Source organism: Canis lupus, chromosome 18 (assembly GCF_003254725.2).
Source record: "Canis lupus dingo isolate Sandy chromosome 18, ASM325472v2, whole genome shotgun sequence".
NCBI classification, from domain to species: domain Eukaryota; kingdom Metazoa; phylum Chordata; class Mammalia; order Carnivora; family Canidae; genus Canis; species Canis lupus.
Genome location: NC_064260.1, coordinates 5892442 through 5918383, shown reverse-complemented (window position 1 = coordinate 5918383; position 25942 = coordinate 5892442). Strand labels below are relative to the sequence as shown.

The 25942-nt window shown below is 47.7% G+C and overlaps 1 protein-coding gene and 1 long non-coding RNA gene across 4 annotated transcripts in view; one reads left to right on the top strand and one right to left on the bottom strand.

The window, feature by feature from the left end:
• LOC112661500 (epidermal growth factor receptor) overlaps positions 1-25942 on the bottom strand; it is a 196999-nt gene that overhangs the window by 115258 nt on the left and 55799 nt on the right. The window contains exon 1 of one of the 3 annotated variants that reach the window (XM_035701347.2): positions 21832-21853. The exons of the other annotated variants lie outside the window; for them this stretch is intronic. The gene's annotated coding sequence lies outside the window, so the exon portion shown is untranslated. Of the gene's footprint in view, positions 1-21831; positions 21854-25942 lie in introns of those variants that run through there. 3 annotated transcript variants of the gene reach the window in all.
• On the top strand, positions 13824-25323 carry LOC112661501 (uncharacterized). The gene is made up of 3 exons (XR_003137751.3): positions 13824-14146; positions 16132-16341; positions 25003-25323. It is a non-coding gene; the product is annotated as an uncharacterized LOC112661501 (long non-coding RNA).

The window sequence follows — 25942 nt, the reverse complement described above, 5'->3', positions numbered from 1 at the left end:
AGGACAAGACAGTGAAAGGCACCTCACAATCAGGTGAGAAGTGCTCTTCTTTTGCTTATCAACTAGGACCCAAACCTGGAAAAAAGAAGTGGGAAGAGTATGTGGATCCCGCCACCTATGTGATTTGTTACTAACTGCACGTTAGCAAATTTTGGTTTACAAATGGCCCAGGCTGGTGATTCCAAACCCAAGGGGAGTAAATAGGACAAAAACAACCACCAACGCAAAAGCAATTCCATTTACAGAGCAGAGAAATCGGATTTCTCTAATTGCCAACATGAAACCTAGACCTAGAAGAGAAGGCGGCAAACTCCGTTGTACCGGAGCAACAGCTGACACAGGGACATCGCAGACCTGATTCCCACGTGAGTAGCTCACGGACACGTGTGTTGGAAGGGACCCATTAGACCCTCTACTTCGTCTTCTCTCCCTAGAGGTCAGCTGAGGAAATTAGGACACAGGCTACATGATTTTTTTTTTTTTTAGTTTGGATTCTTTTGATTAAAACTAAAAGGCCCCCGTGAAAACGCTGGGCAAGGGAGAAGGGTAGGCCACATACAGGTAACCGACTGGGAGTCAACTCTGTCCACATGGGTTTCCATATAGGTTTCGGGGCTGGAACTCAACACTCTGGTTATCATATAACTGCTAGTAAAAGAAGCCTCCAAACCCCTAGTGTCTAATCCAGGCTCCAAACGAACAGATCTCTAGCAACATCTTTGGAATCACAAGCACTACCTGCAAATCGCCACGGCTGCACAACCCCCACCCCCTCGCTGGCCCTGCCCAGTGGCTGACGCCAGGCCAGGCAGCTGTAATTAGCCCTACACAGAAATGACATTCATGTGCTCGTCACTGTGCCAGGTGACACCTGATAGCACAGCATGTTTTGAGCCGGTGAAAAAGGTATAAAAGCTTGACTCCCTAAAGATGCTTCAAGTGATATAAAATTCAAACACTTTCTTCAAAACCAATTCTTCTATAATACATGCAGAAAAGGCCGTTCTGGGGACTGGGGACGGAAAACCAGGATCGTCTGATTTGCTGAATTTGTCGGTGGTGGTGGTGGTGGAGGTGGAGGTGGGCGGATAAAACGTAAGAGTGGTAGGCTGTAGAGGCTGAGGACGGATTTGCAGGTGCTCTGCACTGTGGAATATCAAAGAGATGAGAGCACACTTCCCGCTGGATGTGGCACAGGTCACCGCAGGGCTCTAAACGAGGCTGGAGCTAATCCTACTGATGCAGATCTCACTGCAGTAATTAAGGTGCACACTCGGCCTGATGGGGAGCCACCTAATCTCACCCTCTGGGGCATTTTCTGTCCTCCTCAAACAAATCTGCAGGGCTCAGCATCTAATTGAACTGTCCGGCCAAACGCAAAGGGACGCAAGGGCCAGTTTTCAAACCCTCAGCCACAATATCGTGTCACGGGCCATTCTGTCCTCAGCACATCAGTTATCGGGCACGAGGAGGGGACTTAGTTTTGAGGAAGGCTTCGTTCCGGTGCGCATTGTTTTGCCACACTTCTGCTGCTTAGGCTTGGATCTCGCCACCAGCAAGCAGCTCTTCGGAAGGATGATGAGTTCAAGTACTACCCAGGGACCCTCGCTCGCCACTTGGCAGGGCAGATCTTGGAACGCAGCACCACTGGCTTTTTCGACGGACAGCTCTGGCGTTTCTTGAATCTTTCCCCTCACTGGCTCTCTGGCAGGTGACAGAGGGGTGTGTGTGTTAGAGAGAGGCTGGAGGGGATGACAGCTGGCTGGCCCTGTGCTCTCGCCAGGTGAGTCATCGTGTCTTTTTCCCGACCTGGTACTACTTTTTCAACCCACATACCTCTCTGCATTAGGAACCTCCATCACCAGAATCTTTCAAGACGGCAGCTTTCATCACGTTTTACCCTATAGTTATAGGTAAGAGACTCATTTACGATTTTCTATTATCGTAGCTCTTTTCTAGATATTGCTGATCCCTTGAAATCGAGGGACCCATTTTTGCAAAGTTCAGAGCACCCTCCTTTAAAGCATCATACTGTGGAAAGAACACTAATCTTTAAATTTGACTTTGGTAGGGATCCCCGAGTGGCTCAGCGGGTTTAGCGCCTGCCTTCAGCCCGGGGCATGATCCTGGAGTCCCGGGATCGAGTCCTGAATTGGGCTCCCTGCATGGAGCCTGCTTCTCCCTCTGCCTGTGTCTCTGCCTCTCTCACTCTCTCTCTGTGTCTCTCATGAATAAATAAATAAAATCTTTAAAAATAAAAAAAATAAATTCGACTTTGGGGTTAAAATATTGGCTCCATCACTTAGCAACCTGGTGATCTCGGGCGATAGGGATGGTGCCTCTCTAGCCGTGTTGCTGAGAAGGTCAAATGAGATCATGGACAAAGGAGAAGTGTCAAGCACCTGACACCTGCACAAATATCACATATCCGATAAAACAAAATCCACATGACAAAAAAGCCCATTTATAAAAGCATAGTTTGTCTCATAAAATACACGACTATAAGTTAGGTCCTTGCAAAGAAGAAGGCACTTTGGGTTCTTCAGAGTTAAAATGAGAAATCTTCTACAAAGAAGAGCCATTGCTTCCTGTAGATAACATTTTACCTTTTACTGGCCTCATTCATGAAAAGACCTCAGGTGATCATCAGGTGCCTTTAAGGCCAAGACGACGGTCTTTAAAAGAAAGGTAGAAAAAACAAACACATATGGTATTTTAAAAATCTGAATAGTAACATATTACTCCCTCAACACACATGACTTGGTATCTCCGGCCATATGTCTGAGTTCAGGTTTGACTTAATTATAGGGCTTAACGTGTACACTTTTAAAAAATTTGGTGAATCTTTCAACTTGCAAGATTGGTGGTTTTAGTAAATCGTATGTTTTCCACTCTTTTAAATGTCTCTAGGTTATGTTTTTTCTTCTAGAGAAATTAGTCGCTGTATCTGAATCCTAAATTGTATGGCCATTTCCTGGGAAGCTGGAACAGCGCAATGAAGAAAGCATTCCTCATGGGGCAGCAGACGGAGCACGGAGCACGGGCTGGGGACTGGGCCTCCCGCTGCGCATCCTCAGCCTGTCACCTCACCCCTTTGTACTGCCAGTTTTTCTGTCAGCAAACAAGGGCGTGCACCTGATGATCACCTGAGGTCTTTTCTTAAGAAACAGACATTACCGTCAAACTAAAAATACGTAACCCTGGATGCAATATGAAGGAGAGAGCATGACCTAGGAAGAAGTCAGCCTAAAAGGCTGAGTTTCTCTCTTCAATGCCTTGAGCAGCTTGCACTGACAGGAAGTGGAGAAGACAGCCGAGCAAGTTGGAGGAGGGCACGAGAGGCAAGAGCAGTGGGTGGGGTTTTTCCCAGCACAGATGCAAAGAACACCGGTTCCCACAGTCACCCACACACCGAGGAAAGGGGCTGATCCAGCTCGAGGATTAGACATGATAATGGACGGTGGGTGTAGGTCCAGTTCTGGGATCGTGCTTCCAACAATCTCCCAGTACAAAGACATTTTGGAGATGACCGAAGAAGTGCCAATGAGGTCGCTGGATGACCTAAAAGACTGGTGGGTAAGTTTTTAGGTACGATGATGATCTTTGATTACCCAAGAAAAATCCGAGTTTTCAGAGATCCAGAGTGAAGTACAGAGTGGTGAAATGACATGATTTCCTCGCTGTGACATAACCAGCTTTAAAATATTTCAGAAATGGAAGGGCAGATGATGCAAGAAAATACAAGCTTGATGATCTGGGCCTTGGATGTGTATTATGACTTATGTGTGTAAGTGGAAAAAAAAGGTTATTGAAAAATCCATTCGGGGATGCCTGGGTGGCTCAGTGTTTAAGCATCTGCCTTGGGCTCAGGGCGTGACCCTGGGGTCCCAGGATCTAGTCCCACATCAGGCTCCCTGCAGGGAGCCTGCTTCTCCCTCTGCCTGTGTCTCTGCCTCTTTCTCTCTCTGAGTATCTCATGAATAAATAAATAAAATCTTTTCTAAAATAAAGAAAGAAAGAAAAATCCATTCGTGGCACCTCCCCTTCCAGATCTCTTCTGGAAAACCACTTCCTTTGTGGGTAAGAGAGGTTTGTATAAACACATTCACTGCAGGACCAGCGTACCAGCGGACAAACCCAAAGCAATCGAAGTGTCCACCGGCAGCGGCAGGCCCCACAGACGAGGCTGTGCTATACCTGCCGCAATCTGGAAAGCTCTCAAGCAAAGTGGAATGAAGTTAAAAAGAAAAAAGGCTAAACAATATGCAGGAAACGAACCCATTTGTATAAAAATATGGACAAAACCTAAACTATGCTTCTTTGTCCACATAACTTGTACACAGACTGCAGAGAACAAATTCTGGAAGGACACCTCCCAAGCTCCTGACGGGGTTAGTAGGATCCACGGGTCTTGCTTTTCACTCTCTAACTTCCAACTTCCTGCAACCAGTGCATTTTCCCAAGAGGGGGTGTTTTTGTGTCATGTCATTAAAACACAGACAAGTGAATAAATATATGGAGACAGAAAACAAAACAAAACAAAACAAAAACAAAAACGGAGGGAGTGGAAGAGGAAGGAAAAACAGAGGAAGGGAAGACGGCGAGGCAAGCTGCTGAATTCCAGAGCTCGATGACGTTTCCACAGGCCAAGGGACAGGGGTGGGACACACAACATTCTGGCTCAACTGGCAAAGGCCTTTCATTCCAAAAAGAAAACTATGTCAGCGTTAAAGAAATGGGGCTCGGGATGCGGCCAGGTCCCCATCAGCAGGATGACAGAGGCTTTCATCAGGGCTGACAGGTGAGGATGATGCCCCTGGCAATCACCGGGGAGTCGGATGACCGTGAAGGCCACGTGCCCCAGGCGCACCCCTGTAATCTGTAGCGTAATGAACTATTACCTTAGCAGAATCAGGCGCCAGGCATTTAATTTGCAAGCGCAGAGGCCTGTGGTGCACTTGAAAATGTGTCTGAAATTACCCCTATGTAATCTCAACAACCCCAAGTGTGACCAGGGAAGCTGCAGGCTGTGGGGCGAAGTTTCTGGCGAAGCCTCCGGCTTCGGGGGGCTGTCTATCCAGAAGGGAGAGCAACGAGGGGGCAGGCGGGTGCCCGGGGTGCAGGAGAGACGGGGCCTTTTCCTCTCCCACATCGCATCAAGGAAGGGGATCACGATTTCCATTTACCACCTTCCCCGAGAGCCCACCCCAATCAGCTCCAGCACATATACCTTTTCCTTGTTTTTTTTTCCCCATAAATTTTCCTCTATCTGATTATATATCTGAGAAGAGAAGCTACTCCTTCCAGTTGCTTCCTCTAGGGCCTGCGACGCAGGGAGGGAGGAGCTGCCAAGGCAGGGAGGTGGCTGCACACCGGGCACTGGAATGTTCCCCGCTCACCTGCACAAGCCCCTGTCTGCTGTGAGTCAAGGTCAGCTCTTCCACATCCTGCTGGGAGCACGGCGGGGACTCAACTGGGGACACGGGTGTTCACGAGCTAATAAACCCACGAGGAAAGCTTCTAATTCATCGCAGCATCACAAAGAGCAGGTGAGGAAATGCCACTATCCTGTTCCCTCCAGCAGACTGTGATCTTGTCCTGGATCCTAATAAAAATCCCTGGTGTGTCTTTTTCTGGATCCTAATAAAAATCACTGGGGTGTCTGTTTTTTCCCCCTTGGCATTAATAGGACCCATTTCGCCATAGTTTTTAAGTTATGCACGCTTCTGGTGCAAGCCACCTATGGTAAGGCAATGCGCCTTCCTGTTTTGGTCGCATAGAATCACTCTTGGAATGAACATTCCTGAGATCTACGCTCCAACAATTTCACCCAGTAGGCACCAGGCAAAGTCTAAGACTATGCATTTTTTAAAAGATTTTATTTATTTGACAGGGAGAGAGAGAGAGAGAGAGAGCTCGCGAGCACAAGCAGCAGGAGAAGCAGCCCCCCGCCGAGCAGGGAGCCCCCTGTGGGGCTCCATCCCCGGACCCCAGGATCCTGACCTGAGCCCAAGGCAGATGCTGATCCAACTGAGCCACCCGGATGTCCCCAGAATATGCATTTTTAATAAATGCCACTGCTGGTGTTAAGGCTAAGAAATGTCTGATTTAAAGGGATTGTAAGGGCATGTTCAGGGCACAGATTTATAGACAAATAATGGAGAAATGTCTTGAAAAGACTCTAGGAGAGCGTCCCCCTGAATCGTGCCGGGCACCGCAGCACACTTCTGCTGACTCGGAGCTCTCGATGGGAACACGCGTGGCCTCTGAGCATTTGTGGTCAGCTGTGAATAGCACAGTCACGGCGGCGGGGGAAAATATTTTTCCTTGTTTCAAGTGGGCAGTGGAAGTAGTGAAAGCCTAAGTAAACTCTGACCATTAGATAATGGGCCATTATAACTCTGGATGACTTCCTGAATGGCTGTGAAAAAAAAAAAAAGGGTCTCCCGTTCTCTCCCGTTTCCTGCCCCAAAGAAAAGAGAAATATTAGGATAGCATTGTGGACAAAGAATGCAAGCCCGCAGGCCTGCCGGACTCCTGGCTTAGAAGGGGAAACAAAAAGGAAAAAAGAAATCCATTATTAAAAAAAAGAAAGAAAGAAAGAAAGAAAGAAAGAAAGAAAGAAAGAAAGAAAGAAAGAAAGAAAGAAAGAAAGAAAAAGAAATCCATTCCCTTGTGGGTCGCCAAAGGCCCACGGCCCACCCGCAGCACAGTGCTGCACCCCGAGCAGCAGGGCGGGGGGCCCCGGGGGAGGAGGGGACCCTCAAGCACGAGAGAAAAAAGTCACCGTGCAGCTCCTGCTAAAGCAGAACACCCTGCGATCGATGGTTTTATTCCAAGCGCTGCCAGGAAAGAACTGGCTCACAGCAAAGCCACAGCTTCATTTTTTCCCATACTCAAGCGATACATCTTTCCAGCGCCCTTTTTTCCTTCAAGGGAGCAAAATCATCTCACTTTTCTGGACAACCACAGACTTTTTTTTTTTGTAAATCTTACAAACTGTCATTATGGTTTTAAGGCACTAAGAGCGTTCCCGGGGGTGAGTTGGGGGCGCCTGGGGGACTCAGTGGTTGAGCATCTGCCTTTGGCTCAGGGTGTGATCCCAGAGTCCTGGGATCAAGTCCCACACTGGGGTCCCTGCAGGGAGCCTGCTTCTCCCTCTGCCTGTGTCTCTGCCTCTCTCCCTGTGTCTCTCATGAATAAATAAATAAAATCTTAAAAAAAAAAAAAAAGAAAAGAAAAAAGAAAAGAAAAGAAAAGAAAAGAAAAGGAAAAGGAAAAGAAAAGAAAAGAAAAAAGAAGTGTTCTGGGTTGGAAGCCCCTGACTCTATACTGACCAGCTGTGTGGACCTGAGCAAATTACTGTCTCTCCGAGATTCACTTTCCTCAACTTTACATAATTCATCGGAATTACTTAGCGCAGGGCCTGGTATATGCACCTGACAAACGGCGGCTATTACAGTAGTGTTTAATGGTTAATAATGGTTTTAAACTATGGACGAGACACAAAGGAAGGTATGAGCAGAAGAGGGTCATGTGCTTCTGGGGCAGGGTCATGTTCCACCACAAATCATGAGTGTTGTCCAATCAGGGCAGCATGTCTAGCGGACAAAACACGGAGCTACATACACATGAGCTTGAATTCTGCATCCCCACTGTGCTCTTGGAGCCACGATAAACCCCTATTTCCCTATTTTTGGACTAGAAAGTTATTTGTGACAATTAAAAGAGAGGAGATATAAAGAACCCAGTATCGTGCCAGTAGACGGAAACACCTGAAGTGTCAATTCTCTCCTCTGCCCTGATACGCAGCAAATCTTACTTAGCAGGTGTCCATACCACTGACTTTGCCGTATGGCTAAAATCAAATTTCTAAACATTCAGGGATTCTTGTCCCATTACTTCAGATGTAATTTTTCCCGAAAGTAGAAGAAATATTACTTCTGAAGCACCAACTATGCACTGTACTCTTCTGTTCCTTTATAGAGAAGAATCACCCTCCACCATATAGAAAATAAAATGAGCTAAGACGGAACGCTGTCCAGGGGCCAAGGAGTGGAGGGCAGACCTGGGATTTAAAGCCGGTGCCTCTCTGACCCTGGAGCCCTTGTGGTTTCCACGCCACCCTACAGAAACCCGTGCAAAAACATGCATTCAGCAGACGTAGGGAATACAGAGGACTTGGGTTTTTGTAACATTGAAAGGATTTGCAAGAATGCAGCGGAAAAGGAGCCACTACATGTCACCTCTCAGACCTCGGGCGGGATATGATTCATAATGTGGCCTTCGGCAGTTTTTTCAATCTGGTCTGTGTCCACTGTGTGAGCAAATATGAATACCCGTGAGGGTGTTTGTATTCAGGGCAGGCTGCCTGTTGCCCACTCTTGAAGGCTTCTGGTGTCCTGTATGTTACTCCGTGATCATTTGAGGGTCTAGAGAAATGGAACAGGCAAGGATATACCTTGCTTGGATCTGAGTGTGTGTGTCCTTCAGACCGTTCCAAGGGACACCGAATGCCACACTGAGGGTCCACGGTACATCTGATGGCTGAAGATTATGGACAGGCTGTTCTCTGGAGTTCAGACCAGTGGCTCAGCTGGGGGAGCCCCTCAGGGCATCTAATGGCTCCATCTAAGGCCAGGACACACCAGTATGTCAAATTGCGCTTCCTCGTTACTGCCCTACTAATGTCGAAGACACCTGTTATATCCTCCCTCTGTTCCCCCCACCAAAAACATCCTGCTCCATCTCTATTCGCTGCTGTGACTTTTCCCCACCCTTAGCCCGTCCCAGTTTGCAAACACCCCTCCCAAGTGCAGCTTTGGAAAGGAGCACTTCGCATCAACACATGCTTGTCCAGTTGCGTATCTCTTGCTTATCCCTTCCTGCAACTTGACCCAAATGCATGATGGATAACAATACTCTTGTGATCGGCCAAATGGCAAAGGTGAAGGGACCTTTGCAGACGTCCCCGGGGTCCCAGACCCAAAGGGAGAGACCTGGGGTGGGCCTGACTCAATCAGGTGAAAGCTTTCAACACACGTCTGCGCCGTTCCTGGCCGGAGATGCATCAGCTGTGAAGAAGGCAGCAGCTCTACCGTGAAGGGCTGTGGTGGAGAAGGGCTACCTCTGAGCATGGGCCTCAGGCCCACGACCTCAAGGAACTGGATTCCGCGAAGAGCGGGGCCGAGGCTGGAGCACAGTGAGCTCCAGATGAGAACCCAACCTTGAGGGTCTCCCAAGAACACAGCACGGAAACTGTGCGAGGATACATGTGTGCTGTGTTCTTTTAAGCCATGACATTTGTGGTAATTTGTTACAACATCACAGTTTGGGTTTTTATTTCATTCCGGTAAACTAAACCAACTATTCTCCACGGGTGCATTGGTCAAGCTAGCTCTCCTCCACCTGCACCTCGGCAGCTGGCTTTGCCTTGACCTTGTAATGAATACGTTCTCTAACTCTGTTCCACTTAACCGTGGTCTATGATTTAGGATCCTGATCTTGCCAACTTGTGTATTATAATCTCTCATTTCTTCTATTCGGAAAACCTGGCTACTCCCTGAATCTGGACAATCATTCCTAGCACGTTGCCCCTTGACCCGTGCACATAATACACAGACCCGTCTAGTAGAATTCACTTCCCCAAAGACTCCGCAATATATTTAAATGTTACTGATTTGGTTGCATATTAGTGCACATATTTTCAAAACACAATTTTGGTTAATGAGACGCAATTTTTTTTCCCCCGGGAAGAACAGAATGGTCTTTCCTCAGTTTTTAATTATCACTAGGAAACCCACCAGAGGTCTCCACTTGGCCCAGAAGAAACTGAAAGCTCAGGGTATACTTGGTGCCTCACACTATCACTTGGGTTATGCTGCAGAGATAGGTTTTCCTGCCCCTGTAAGAATTACTGGTTGTCTTTCTCATGAAGCGGTCACTGGACGCAGTATCCCACAGAGGGCTTGAGACGGCGGACACAGGCGTCTGCTCCAGTCCTGGACAGTGGTGAGGACTCCGTGGAGTGAGTCGTGAAGGAATCCAAAGGAAGCCCTTCACCTTGGGCATCCTACACTTCATCTGCCTGTGGCACTGTTGATACTCCCTGGTTAAAGACCACCAAAATCAAAGTCCCCAACGAGGATTGTATAAATGTGCTGCGAGTTGAACTGTTCAGTGAGACATGTTCAAGTCCTAATCTCCGGCTGGTACCTGTAACTGTGACCTTATTTGGCAACGGTGCTTTGAAGATGTAATCAAGTTAAAATGAGGTCATCCTGGATTGCGGTTAGGGGGTGGGGTTTGCTAAGCCATCGACTGGTGTCCTTAGGAGAAGAAAGAAGACTGAACACACATACAGAGAAGAGAAGGCCATGCGAAGACACAGAACAGACACAATGGAGATACCGTGTGACGATGGGCGCACAGATTGGAGTGACTCATCCACAAGGCAAGAAATACCAAGGATTTCTGGTAACACCAGAAGCTTAGGAAGAGGCGAGGGAGGAGTCTCTCCTACAGGTTTCAGAGAGATCATGGCTCTGCCAACACCTTGGTTTTGGGCTTCTGATCTCCAAAACCATGAGCGAATAAATTTGTTTCAAGCCACCCAGTTGGTTGCAATTTGCTATGGTTGGTTGTGTTTGCTATTAGTGCTAAGGTAGCTATTACACTATGATCACCCCGAGCCTCCACCCCCACCAGAGGTCCAAGGAAAGGTCTCAGACAGAGGCGACTTCCAGAGATGGAAGAGTGGCCTGTTGCATCCGTAGACCGAGGGACTGACAAGTCTAGAAGAGGGATGAAAATGCAAACCTTGGGGGCAGTCCGAGGGGCTCAGCGGTTTAGCAACACCTTCGGCCCAGGGCGAGATCCTGGGGACCCGGGATCGAGTCCCACGTCAGGCTCCCTGCATGGAGCCTGCTTCTCCCTCTGTCTGTGTCTCTGCCTCTCTCTCTCTGTCTCTCGTGAATAAATAAATAAAATTTTTTAAAAAAAAGAAAAGAAGAAAATGGAAATCTTGGATAATCATTGTTCATGAAACAAATCCTTGTTTGAGGTTCTGGAAAGCAACCATATGAGGATGCTGCACTGCTTGGCTCCCCCCTCCCCTCCCCCCCTCCCCCCATGGTGGTTTTGTGTCTAAGGAATCTCTTTAGCCTTGGTGCCACCAGCTGAGTTTAAATAAACTGTTCCTGTGCAAGTCTCCAAAAAGCTACAAAGTCATAGGTAGGAGACAAAGGAAATGAAAGGAAAACAAAGATGCTTATGAAGGAAATGTGGGGAGGGGGTGAGGAGTGCAAAAGGGAGAAGACGGGTTCAGGGAATCACGTGAGACGACGCATCTTCTATAGACACATGAGGCTAAGGCCATCCCTCTACTTGACGAGGTGCTGAAAAGGCAGGAATTATCCCCCAAAACTTTATATAAATAATCGCTGTACGTGTCATTATTTTAAAACACATTTCTTACTTTGGTCACATGAAAAATGTTTGAAAGCCACTGAACATTTCTATCATCTTGGAGCCTTTCCTGTACCCATGTTTTGTGAGTCTACAAGCAGCTTCAAAATCCCTTATAGGATAAACAAAGAAACCCTAACAGCACCTTCTGGAGAGAGGGCAACAGCTTGCGAATTAGGAACGAGTTCCGCTCGGCCTCCAGCAGGCACCCGGGAGCTACGCAGCCACGGTCACTCCTAGTCCAGGTTAGTGGATAAGCTGGTAACTGCCAGTATCTAAGGGACGCGGCCCAGGCCCACATCAAAAGATACTGTTTCCTGTGCTACCAAAAGTCCACAACTGCTAACTCCCCTGTTAATCATTTCCACGCCCCGCCTGCAAGGGGCCTGCCAAGAGACACTGCAGAGCGCTTTCTGATCAGACTGACTTGTCGCTGCTTTCCACGAGGAAACACTTGACCCATGACACTCTTTGACATAACGCGCCCATCAGGAACACTTTCCACGCATTTAAAATCCAGGCCTGGGGCAGCCCGGGTGGCTCAGTGGTTTAGCGCTGCCTTCGGCCCAGGGTCTGATCCTGGAGACCCGGGATCGAGTCTCATGTCGGGCTCCCTGCATGGAGCTTGCTTCTCCCTCTGCCTGTGTCTCTGCCTCTCTCTCTCTCTCTCTCTCATGAATAAATAAAATCTTTAAAAATAAATAAATAAATAAATAAATAAATAAATAAATAAATAAATAAAAAAATCCAGGCCTGAGCTTTCCTTCTTGGATGTGCTCCTTCTGGGGGGCATGTGCCTTCCCCCGACCTCCTGATAATCGGGCAGCATCATGGGCTTGCGCCGGACTGTAGCTCAGCAGGCTGGAGGTCCTGCATCTGTCCCTACCGCATCCACGCTGCGGTGACTGGTGTTTGTTTTGTTTTTTTCTTAGAGATTTTATCTATTTATTCATGACAGACACGGAAGAGAGGCAGAGACAGAGGCCGAGGGAGAAGCAGGCTTCCTGCGGGAAGCCCGATGCGGGACTCGAACCCGGGACCCAGGGGTCACGCTCTGAGCCGAAGGCAGACGCTCAACCGCTGAGCCCCCCAGGGGCACGCACACAGGATTTAATGCCCATCTCACTCGTTACCTAATTTTGGCCCTAAAAGGAAGAACAAAGGAAAGAACGGGGCTTGGGGGATGGGGGGATAAAGGAAAACGCGGACTCCTCTAACATTTTCGGTTTATTTCTCACATAATTTTCGGCACCTAAAAAGCCCTGCTCGAGCTCCTGCCGCCTGTCCGGAGCCACGCTGGGGTCCCCCCCCCCCCGCCCCGCTCCCTCTCCTCCCGCAGGTGCTCAGCCCAGCCCTCCCGCCAGCGTGGCCCGCACCCAGTCAGCCCCGGGCCGCCGCCAGGCCTGTGAGCTGCTCAGGGCAGGGCAGGGGCCAGAACCCCTGGGCCGTGAACTTACTTGCTCTTCTCCTCTTCTGGAACCCGAACTGGACATCAGCTCCTGCCTGCTACCTGGGGGCGGGCAGACCTGGGGCAGGCGGGAGTCTGGGGCCCGCGCCACCCCCACGGGGGCTGCACAAAGCAGCGGCGCTCCCGAGCCCCCCTCTTCCCCTCCCTCGCCCTATTTCTCTGTGGAGGAGGCAACGGTGGTGGAGCAGATCGTCTGGGACCCAGAAACCTAGACTGTTCCCCGGGCAGCCCGGGCCTGTGCCCTGAACGGAGCCCCCGCCGTGGACCCGTCGCAGCATCCAGGCTCTCCTCACTCTCATCCCTGCACACTGGTCCCCGAAGCGCATCGAAACACTTCCTAGGCGTGGAAAGTACACGTGATCGCGTGTAAAACCATTCTCCTCGGGGTGCTGGGATCCGAAAAAGAAGGGGCAGGTTTATAAACGCTCTTGGTCTACGTAGGGATCACCTGGAGTGGTACGTTCAGCATGTAGTCTAAGGATTAAGGAAAATACGGTAAAAGAGCACTTTTTAAGTGTCTGTGGTACCTCTGGAGATGGTGGGGTACCTACGGGCAAGGCTGCAAAGAGAAACCCTTTTGCAGCACCGTGGGCATGAGGGAAGGTACAGGGGGTGCGGAGGGCAGGGTCCCCACGTCCTCGGCCCACCACCGCCGTCACCCTGTCCCCTTACCTGCCCCTCTGCACAGGCCCACAAGCAACAGAAGGCTTGGGACCTGGGGCATATCACAAAGGGGGAAGGGGTGAACACCCCAAAGCTTCTAGGAAGCCCTGAAGGACACATGCAGCCTGACTCTAGGCAATTCCTCTGCTCAGAGCGGGAAGCCAGGCCCCACTGTGTACTTTACCCCAAGAGAGCCAGCTAAGTGCCTCCCTCCTCCACCCCCTCCACACCCACAATGTCATTGGCTTACTAGGATAGCGTTTAGCTGGTGAAACATTACAATTGTGTGAAGCTTTGCTAGCCAAACAAAACAAAGCCCAATGGCGTCAGAGCCTACTCTCCAGTCCCAGCCCAGGGGACAATGTCCAGCTGTCTATTGCTACCTCAGTTTAAAAGAAAAGTCAAGGCTACATCCAGAAAAGTACCTCTCCCAGGCCTCTTTTTTATGAGCATTTAACCAACTCCAGCACCAGAGAGTCTCTCTGGGCCTCCCGGGACGTTCATGGAGGGACCTGATACTCCTGCTCTTGCCTGCTTTCCAGCTCTCTGGTAGGCCTTTGTCTTTTAGTCTGAACACTGGGTTAGTTCCACTCAGAAGTCAATGTTTTTGTCATCTCATTACATCAGAGTCATGCATAATCAATCTAGACGTTAGAGCAGGGATTGTATGGTAGGGCGTGTGAGACGGCCTACAACACACACACACTGTTCACTGCTGCAGAGGAAAACGCAGAGGAGGGGTTTTCACTGTCTATATAAATGGCAAGAGCAGGATCGGAAAATTCAGCAATAGAACTGTACGACCTATTTTGTGCAAAATATTTATTTCCAATTTTAAGTACCCAGGAAGACAATTTCACAGACTTAATACGAGCTTTTACCTTGAAATTTTATCCTACAATGATCAAAGAATTTCCATGGGCCTGAGGTCCCATGCTAGGCACACTGGCGTGTCTTTTAAAAAACACTATGTCTGGTGCAGAATAGTAAAGTGCTCATTTTTACCTGCATTTATAAAGGGTGAAGATCTGATCTAAATATCCTTTTTGGAATTTTTGTCTAAATAATCATCTGTAGTTGAGCTCATCAAGACATGGAATGGTTCATCAACTCCTCACTACATAGGTGTTTGTTCAATTGTACTGACATATTGGTAGTCCCATGGATTTCTGTACAGTTTTTGTTCTTTTATGTCCCATAAGTGGTAGTGAACTCACTTTTCAAACACTAAGGCAGAGAAGGTTCAAATACTTGGTGGCTAGCTAATTTCCCTCATTCTCTCCCTGTTGACAGCCTACAGGACACCAATGATAGGGTGGCAGGCACTACAAAGGTGCAAATAAATAAAGGGGTGTTCAGAGCTCTATGAACATGATATTCCAGTAAAGGAGGGACCGCATATACACCAAGAACTCCCTCAGGGGCGAATGTGCTGTGTATCCTACAAATGAAATTCAAAGGAAAAGAAATTTTCTTTGCAGGGAAGACTGCTGGAAGAAGCAGGGATCAAGTATTAAGTAGGTCACATTCAGATGAGCTGTGTTTCTTACAAACGAAATAGATGAAGGTAGCGGTGTGTATGTGTGTGTCTACTTGGTTGTTTCTGGCTGGTGTATACGTGTGGAGGGGTCCGTGTGAAAATAGGAATTCTAGATGACAGAAATGAAAATGAGACTTATGGGGCACCTGGGTGGCTCAGTCAGTTGAGCATCTCACTCTGGATTTCTGCTCAGGTCATGATCTCCAGGTCCTGGGACTGAGCTCCACGTTGGGCTCCCTGCTCAGCGCGGAGTCTGCTTGAGGGTTTCTCTCCCTCTGCCCATCCCCTCCCGACTCACACGCCCATGTACATCCTCTCTCTTTTCAAAATAAATAAGATTTAGTGTTGACACTGTGTTCCTGAGCACAGTCCACACAATATCCTGAAAATTGTAATCATAAAAATGAAAACGCACAGTGGTTATCGGGACTCTCTCTAACCAATGTAACCAGCTTTTACTGGGATCCCAGAGTCTTGGTGACAAAACTGTCTTGGAGTGCCCCTTATGGGAATGAGAATCGTATTTCAATTCAGAATTTCAGTTAGGTATGCCACGTGAAAAACTAATACACCTCCTGTAGAGTTTGGATTTTAATACATTTCAAGCTGATAAAAAAAAATGCTAATAGAATGTCATAATAAACAGCAACGGTACCTTAAATGAGATGTTTTAATATCAAGTGCCCCATTCATAACTAATTACTAATGGATAACTGCTAGGCTGGGAAAGTGGACAAGGACAATTAATCGAGGTAAACAGGCCTGGACATTTCCAGTTTAATGGAAATGATCATGTAATGTGCTTGTTTGTCCTTTTATAGGACTGTTATGCAGAGTTATATTATTGCACCCCCATCAACTGAAAGCCAGCCCATCTAATTTAATGGTCTTTTCAGCTGAGCAAATTCTGATTTGGAGAGTTGATTTGCATGGATTTTTGTGCAATCCTATTTACAAACCAACTGAAAAAAAAAATCAGGCAATCCAATTCCAGAGTACATCGTGTAGCCTGGAGCTTGCCAGGGAAGGCAGCTGTGGTGAACTCGTGATGGCCCCAAAGCATCGTCCTCACCGCTGTGGCTGGCTCAGCCTCCTGAAGTGTCCGTGTCGGAGAAACCGGAGCTTCAGGTAACCTGTTGTTACCAGGTGCAAGACGACGTGTTCCCAGGACTCAGGAGGGACATAGTTATGCATCAGCTGTGATGTGAGTGTGACCAAATTGGGGGAAAATCAGACTGACAAATTTGTTCTAAAATACACTGGGTTTCTTTTTTGTTTGTGTCATTGTTGTGCTATGTCCTCTCCCTAGTGAGCATACTCTGAAATTCAAGATAATGTTTCTATTACAAAAGCCCTAAGACAAGAGCTTCTGTCGTGTTTATAACTCAGTTGATAAGATGACCTCTGGAAGAAGGGCTAAGACCCAAATGAACATGGCTCCAGGTGCTGAAGAAGTTGAGGCAATACAAAGACTAAGGAAGCCCAAATGGTCATAGGTGGTGCCTCTGGTTGGTGGAATTTACTTTAAAACATTTGTTTCTTATAGCTTTGCCTTTGTGTCAATTTGCTCCTCCGTTTAGAGGAACGAAGACTGGAACCCCTTGACCCTGCTCTAGCAGCCAGTTGAGGGTTTCGGCTGCCTACATACCCCCGACCTTCTATTTATTTACAAGTATTCTGTAAAAGTTTTAAGACAGTGACAAAATGATTTTACTAGTGTTGTGCGAGATCTTCCTGAGTTGTTTTTCTATACTGATTTTCCATTCATGTGACTCTTTCAACAAGAACCTTCACTAAAGATGCGTAAAACGGATTTCTAAAATACCTTACAATCGTTAAGGTTCACATTCTGGATGAAAATGTTTTGCTGCAATACCCTTCCACGGAGAGAAGTCTTTATTAAGTAATTAGAATGATAAGTTAGCCATTATTCTTCATCTACCTTAAGAAAAAATACTGATTTTGCCGGTTAATCCGCTAATTGTAATTTCTTTTGACTTCAATGAATGGGTCCATTTGTAGTAGTGGTTTATAAAATAAAAAAATGCATCCCTAAATATTATATATCCTTTAGTAACACTAGGTAAAAGCATCAGGTGTTTGGGGAACAGACAAGATGATGTTTAAAATAATTAGAGTTTTGGGCAGCCCCGGTGGCTCAGCAGTTTAGCGCTGCTTTCAGCCCAGGGTGTGATCCTGGAGACCTGGGATCGAGTCCCACATCGGCCTCCTTGCATGGAGCCTGCTTCTGTCTGTCTCTGCCTCTCTCTCCCTCTATGTCTCTCATGAATAAATAAAATCTTAAAAAAAATAATAAGAGTTTTGAGGGTTTTTTTTTTTAAGATTTATTCATTTTTAGAGAGAGAGAGAGAGCACGCCTGCAAGTGGCGGAGGGGCAGAGGAAAGAATCTCAAGCAGACTTTGTGCCGATCGTGGAGCCCCACACGGGCCGACCTCATGACAGATGAGATCACGACCTGAGATGAAACCAAGAGTCAGATGCTTAACCGACTAAGCCACCCAGGCGTCCCTAAAAGAATTAGGTTTTTATTTATTTATTTTTAATCCATTAGCCTCAAACACCACTCCGAAAAAACTTTTAGTGGCCTTTCACTAAAAGGGAAATAACATGACGTCACTACTCACACTTTCTGTTTCTAGTTCGTATACACAAACCCAACAAGGGAACCAACTGTAAGCCAGTGCTCGGTTTTGATGACATCTTCATATTTTCAGTTCTAACCTGGAGACAGCTAGAATGCAAACAGAGCCAGAGTAAAAAGAGTCATGAGGGAATCGATCAGCTGTGGGCGGGGGGGGGGGCGGTGAGTCAAAAATGGGATGTCCCGGTGAACAAATGGTTCTCCACAAGTTCTTCATGGATCTAGACGAGGACTCATTGTTAACCCAGAGATTCCGACACATTTTCAGCATGAGTCAGAGCAAGCAAGAAGGGTGGGGGCCCAGCCTCTTTGTTTTCTCTTGGGGTTAATAGTGATTTCCTTAGACTGAGCCACAGCTCTGAGGGAATAACATAATGCGGCGGACTACCAGGGAACCATAAATAGTGAAGAAGAGGGCCTCTGAGGATCCCCCGGCCACCGCCTAACATGCTACCAGAACAAGCCCTACACATCCCCCATGCTCATTTTCACTCAGTTGAAGGAATTATTATTTCCATTCTAAGGGGAAAGAGATATAAACACCATATTAATTATAATTTGCCTACAACTTACTCCTCGTGGGGGCCATACACCCCTGTCAGTACGCAAAGCCCTAAAGGAAAATGTTATGATTGTTATCACTGCTTGACGAAGGACAGAGTAAATAGCACGGTTGCTTTTTTTTTTTTAATTTTTAATACAAAGCTGATAACATCTTAAGAGGTAGGGAAAAACCAAACCTGACATAGGTGTGGGTGTCTCTCTATAATTAACAGTGCGGCAAAAGAACAGGAATGGGATTTAGATGACTCTAGAAAGTAATTCGAGCTCCTTGGTTTCCTCAGGGGAAAATGGGACAGAGTACATAGATAGAAATTCTCTTAGCAGTAGCCGAGAGCCAATAATGTTCTATGACTTCAAACCTGAGTTCACACTTGAACTTTATAAAGTATTACACATTTCACTTCCCTAAGGGCCACACACAGACTGAGCTGCATTCAAAGTCAGAGTCAGGGAGTTTGGGGTAACATCCATATATCACGAGTGTCTACACTCCCTGGGCATGGCATCAATCCCAATGACTGCAGAAGTATTACGGCACGTGCCTTGCCCATGTACTGTGCTAGAGTCTTTCAGGGAGTGATTTTACTCTTGCAGAAAACCCTACTAGGAGGGCCCTATACTCACACCTACTTCACAGATGAGGAAACAGGCTGAGCAACAGTGGCCACCGTGGGTGACGGCACTCAGCCATCACATTATGTTGTTCCCAATAACTGATCACCCCTCCTTAGATCCTGGACATAATTGAATTGAGTATTTGGAAAAAAAATCACGAAATCATGATTTAATGGTTGAATAACAGAGGAAAGACAGGGGTTGGATGTTTGCATCATCACGAGGGAGGTAAAATGATGATAAAACTGGCCAGTTAGCTGAAGGTCCGGCCTGCCAGGTGATCAGATACAGCAAAGCCTGAATATTTCTTATCTAAACAAAAAGAGGGGGCAGCCCGGGTGGCTCAGTGGTTTAGCGCCGCCTTCAGCCCAGGGCGTGATCCTGGAGACCCCGGATCGAGTCCTGCATTGGGCTCCCTACATGGAGCCTGCTCTCCCTCTGCCTGTGTCTCTGCCTCTCTCTCTCTCTCTGTGTGTGTCTCTCATGAATAAATAAATAAAATCTTAAAAAAAAAACAGTAAAGAGACATTAATAATATGAGAGATTTTAGTCTGACTGTTAGGGAACCTTCCAGTTGGTGAAATGAACTGAACTGTAGCTATGTGCCTAAAACAGAGTAGTGGAAGTCTTTCATGTAGGACATTTTAGAAACTGGCAGATACACAAGAAAACCGGTTTACATAGAGATGTCAGAGGACTCCTGGTGTCTCTTCACATGTCCTGTCATCTTCCACGAAAGGAGACAAAACACCAGGATTTTAAAAGCATTTGTCAGGATTTATGTAAACACAACTAAGCAGTTGACCCTGGTCCAATTCGTGAAACAATGAATGACATGAAACTGTCCTTGTGTACAGCTGGTGTCTTTGCAAGAAGTCACTTCCCTAAAAGGGGAAGCCACTAGCAGGATCATTAGTGACGGTGGCCAACACACCCCATTCTAGGCACCACTCTACATCTCACCCACTAGCAAACTCACCACACCACAGCCCTCTGAGGGATGTGCTGTTATTAGGTCCATGGTCCCACAAGAAAATGCGGGCACAGGTGACTTAAAGAACTTACTAAAGGGGCCCCTGGGTGGCTCAGTCAGTTAAGTGTCTGCCTTTGGCTCAGGTCATGATCCCAGGGTCCTGGGATCGAGCCCCACATCGGGCTCTCCACTCGGGGAAGCCTGCTTCTCCCTCTACCTGCTTGTGCTCTATCAAATAAATAATAAAATCTTGAAAAAAGAAAAGAAAAGAAAAAGTACATACAAAAATTCAACAGCTGCTAAATGGGAGAGCTGGGATTGATTGGTACCTTGTTCATCTGACTCCGAGGTACGTGCTTTTCCACTGTGATAAAGCCCCACAAATAAAGCACTAAAATCAATCCACTTTCAGTAAGCTGTGTGTGTCAAGGTCTGAGCAAAGTGCCTTGAAGAAGAGAGTCTCAAATTAGAGTAGTGTCACGTAAATTCAAAATTAAATTTGCAGGGAATCCCTGGGTGGCTCAGCGGTTGAGCGCCTGCCTTTGGCCCAGGGCGTGATCCTGGAGTCCTGGGATCGAGTCCTGAATCGAGCTCCCTGCATGGAGCCTGCTTCTCCCTCTGCCTCTCTCTCTCTCCATCTTTCAAGAATAAATAAAAAAATCTTTTTTTAATAAAAACTCTTTTTAAAAAATTAAATTTGCACTTGAAACGTATAAAATATGCATGTTTCACTTTCCTGCAGGTCACATACAAAATGAGCACTGCATTCCAAGTCCTGGTCAGGGACTTTTGGGGAGCGTGCACATATTTCTGCAGGATACCCCCCGGGAACTGCACTGATGTGTTTCAGGGTTCCCTTCACGGTTTCCTCTGTGGTACTTTATGATCCAATCCAAGAGAAAAATGTCCTGCAAAATCACCTCTATTCTGTTTATGTTGCTAAGTTACTGAAATATTTTGCCTTGACTTGCCCCAGAAAGCCGTGTTGTCTTTAAAGAGATAAAGCTACATTCTGGAACGTCTTGGTATACGTGATCTAAACGTGCTGAGCATATTTCCGTAGAGTCAATTTTGTTTTATTCTTTCTCCCTCCTATATAATTTGTAGAGAATCACATGATTCTGCACCAATGAGAAATAAAAGGTTCTAAACGGATTAGCATGAAAACTGAAATAGATCCACTGAGAGGCCTCGTGAGCTAGCCGGTGCTTCTGGATGCACACTCACTCACACACACGCACACATGCACACCGGGAAGACAACCTTCGTCGAAGGGAAGAACATTCACACTTGCAAAGAGATGACCATATTGAAGGAAGCAGATCAAGAACCACGACTCGGCCAAGTTACACAGGAGAGGCCCTGAGGGACAGGATAACCTGGGCCTGAGTGTATTTTAACACACTCCGGTTGTCTGTTTTCAATGTTCTTTTAAGAAAAAAAAGTCTAAGGGAACTTTTCACTTATTGCTAGAAGATTCTGAGTTTAAAAAAAAAGAAAAAGAATGGGTGAACCAGAATCACAAGCCACAGAAGGCAAGCTGAAGCGCATCTTCAGATGATCGTTTCTCTCCTCTTGCCCCCCCGCCCCCCAAAGCCTCAACACGAACCCGTACAAAGTCAATGTTGGAGACACGAGTACACACTTGTACCTTCTGCGAGTTTGCCCCGTCACATACACTTGGTGGAGTGGGAGTGACAGCCTCTCCTTCGCTCCCCGGCCTCTCCCTGCCTTTGGAAAGCGCGGCCAAGGCTCCAAGGCCCTGCTCCCTGCTAACCGGTCGCCGCACCGAGCCCGGGGATGGGGCGACGAGCCAGCTGCCACCTCAGCAGCCCACCCTGGCCTCCCTCCCCCTGGAGGAATCTGGCCCAGAGCTCACCTGCTCAGAGGCTGGACCGTCCAGCGGGTCGTGTATACCCACGTTGCCATGGGACAAAGCAACACTTTGGAAAGCCAGGATTAAATCCCACTCCTCTGGGAAGAAGGCCCGTCGGCTCTGTTCATTTCTTTTTCTACTCCCCCCCCCCCCCCCCCCCGCCGCCTTTCCTGTCTGCAAGACAGGATATGGGGCAAGAACATGAGAAACGGGGCCTCGGATCAGATATTCTGTGGACGGAGAGAAACAGCACGAGAAGAAAACGCGTCTGCTTGCGACCAAGCACTAGACTAGCAAGAATCCCAGGGTCCGCTGAGGCCCAGGGAACCTTCCACAGCTGCCTGGCTTCTCTCGTCTGTACAAGGAGACCGCCGAGCCTGCAGAGCCCGCACCCAACTCCACCAGCTTCCTCTCCCGTGTGCACACGGGTCGGTGTGTACAGAGGCGCCGGACTCCCAGAACTCGCTCTAGACCTGGAGATTAGGTAGGGCGCTCCACACTTGGGTTCTCTTCTCTTTCTAGTGACGGCAATCCTTTAAGGGAAAAAATGGATCATCTGGCTCTATTTCAGGCAGTGGAGGTTCTGCGGGGGCAAGAAAGTTAGCAAGTCTCACGACTCGCCTAAAAGAGAAAAATAAATCCGTGATATCAGCCGACTCAGGACAGCGTGACTTTGGTCCTCAAGATCCACGCCAGAAATGAAGGACTGCGTCACGCACTGCAAGGTGGAGGGGGGGCAGAGCTTCGTAATCCAAAAAAGACAGACCCCCCCCCCTTCGCTGTCCCTGCATGCAGCCTGGGACCATGGAGAAGAGCTACAACCTTCAGAGCAAAGTGGGAGCAGCCACGTCGCGTTATTCTCCTTTTTAAACAATTCGAGGGGCATCAGGCTGGCTCAGTCAGTAAAGCATGAGACTCTTGATGTTGGGGTTGTAAGGTCAAGCCCGATACTGGGTTAGAGATTACATTAAAAAAATCTTAAAAAAAAAAACTGTAAATAAATGAAACAGGTCTGAAACCTGTTTGTCTAAGTGTACGTATGGTCGTGCGCTTTCAAGCGTGATGTTTGAAAATCAACATAACCTGCATCACTGTCTCTCGATCTAAAGAAACCTCAGGATACATCTCAGTTTGGTACAAGATATATTACTGGAAACTTTTCTGAAAGAAGAATATTAGAGTTAAGTATGATTGTGTATGTGTGAGAGAGAGATAGAGTGAGAGAGAGAGAGAATCAAACCTCTGGGGTTGGTGGAGGTTTCTGGTAGGTAACTTCTTGGGGTGCCCTAGAAGGATTTTCTCCTTGGAAATGAGGGAAATCTATGCAGGCACTTCCCTGGGTTCACCCAGCTCTGCTGTCCCTGCTCTATTATTCTAATTCCCACTGGCGATATCTCAGGTGGTGGAACAATCTGGAAGGAAAGCCGTGGGTCTCTGCCCATCACAGTATGAGGACCCAGAGGGTCTCCAACCCTTGGAGGGAGGGCAAGGTTGAGTGGGGGTAGTTCAGTCTTAGCAGGTAAAATACCCTAGGAGTTCCGTGCCCCCCAGGCTGAGCAAGCCTCAGGTGTGACGTGCGTGACATGGGGCCCCGTGGGGGCAAGTCAGGGTGAGCTGGAGCCGGGGGATCTTCCAGGCACGGCACGCACACCCTGCCGAACACCTGCCGCCTCTTTTACTGAGGCTATTTAGTATTCATTCAACAAATACTTATTGGACATATATATGCGCAGCAGAAACCCCAGCGGGGCTGAAAATAAAAATCATCCACTGCTGGGTAGTCACAAATGACTCTGTTTTGCGGCGGAGCACATGGGGCTCAAGGACACCTGTGTAAAATGCTTTTCTTGATAAGCACAACAATTTCAGAAGAATCAACTTCCTTAATTGTCTGAATTTTATAAGAAAAATGAACTGTAGAGCCTTCACAAGGTTTTGTGTGTGTGTGTGTGTGTGTGTGTGTGTGTGCGCCTTTCCTGAAATGAGAATCTCATTTTTAAAACTGGAATACAGGGATGGCTGGGTGGCTCCTTGGTTAAGCAACTGCCTTTAGCCCAGGGCGCGATCCTGGAGTCCCAGGATCGAGTCCCACATCGTGCTCCCTGCATGGAGCCTGCTTCTCCCTCTGCCTGTGTCTCTGCCTCTGTGTGTGTGTGTGTCTCTCATGAATAAATAAATAAAATCCTTAAATAAATAAATAAATAAACAATTAAATAAATAAATTTGCAATACAAAATAAAGCTTCATCCTCCTCTGTGATCAACCTGGAATGGAATGTCTCAAGCTGCTTTACAAGAAGACGTGAGTCTCCTTTGAACTTTCTTTGAACAAATAGGAGCAATAAGGAAGTAAATACTGTTCCCAAAGGGTCCCAAAAGTTCGATAACAAAGCCGGACCTCCCCGCTCTATTTTTTTTTTCAAGATTCTATTCGTTTATCATAGTGAGAGAGAGACTGAGAGAGAGAGAGAGAGAGAGAGAGAGAGAGAGAGAGAGAACAGGAGCAGGGGGAGGGGCAGATGGAGAAGCAGGGGGTCCCATGTGGGACTCGATCCCAGGACCCCGAGATCTTGACCTGAACCCAAGGCAGACGCCTCAACGACGGAGCCACCCGGGCACCCTCTCCACCCTAACTACGAGGCCAAATACCTTCCCCAGGCTCCCCAGCCCATCCCTACTCCCGGGGCTAATTTTTAAGCATTTCTGGTTCTGTGCGGCGGAGGCCTTTCCTGGGTTCCTCCCTCTGCACTCTAAGGCTTTATCCAAGTTCTCAGGTGGGGACAGGGTGTCGCTTCCCGGCCGATGGGCCATCTCCCTGTCTCAGGCCTTGTCAGAGGCACTGACCCGCCGGCCCCGCCGAGCACCGTGGCTTCTGCAAGCACCTGCCCAAGGGAGGATGGTGAAGCACAGAGCTCAGTGCAATTCCAGCTAAGAGCCCATGCTGTTCCCTGCGCCCGCGGATGCCAGCACCCCCGGCCTTGGCCTGGCTTGAGGCTCCAAAGGAGGCCACTGCCTGAGCTGACGCAGCTTCTCCCAGAAATGACCAGCGCCAGAGAGACCCTGACCCAAGGGACCCCAAGACTGCAGACAGGAAGGAATAGAATGAGGCTGCCTGAGAGATTTTTGTTGTTTTTTTTTTTTTGAATCCTGACTTTGTCTCCTTTTCTACTTCCAGAAAAAAAAATTTCAACATCAAGCCTGGACTCCCCGAGGACTCCACGAAACAAGAGGACGGTGTCAACTGAAGAATTCTGTCTATGCAAGATCGTGACTGTTCCATTGCGCAGATCGAAAAGCCGAACCCAAGCAATGACTGTTCTTTTGATGAACGAGGCAACGGAGCATCCCCACTGTGGCTTCTGAACACCATATACCCGCAATTAACATTTCAGGGGCTTTTCTCAGGATTTTGCCCATCGGTTCAGGCACGTATTTGCTTTACTGTACGCTTTCCACACCAACGACTTCCACTAATAAATGCAATACTTTTAAAAAACTTTCTCAAGGGTTCCATTTCTCCCCTCACATTGTGTTTCTAACTAATCTTGAAGGCATTATAGGTCACAACAGCCTTTTTCCCGTTTTTAGGTTTTCATTGTTAGTGTTTCTTTTCCCCTGATCTTCATCATTGACTCCGAAATTGCAGAGCCCTACTTATTCTGATGTAGCCTCCGCGGGCCAGACACTGTAGCAGGTGCCACGCACCCTGCGCTCCGGGAATCCCAGCAGCAGGGCTGCCAGAGAGAGATCCTTAGCCCTGGCCTGAGATCGCCTCGTCAGCTACGGGGTGCTGGAGCTGAGGCACCATCACCAGTCTGCTGGATTGCAAGCACTTTTGTCTCACCACCCTGCCTCCTGGAATTCCCAACCTCAAGCTCGAGTTCTGGAATGGCAACGCGACGTGAGTATATTATTTATTTTCAGGTTTGGGGATGTCCCTGTGAATGTGAGATCATGTGTTTTTTTTTCCTGCTGCATTATTTTTTAAGCTCTAAATGACACACATTGGGGTGCCTGGCTGGCTCAGTCGGTGGAACATGGGACTCTCGATCTCGGGTTGAATTCAGGCCCCAGGTTGGGTGTAGAGATTCCTTAAAAATAATTAAAAAAAAAAA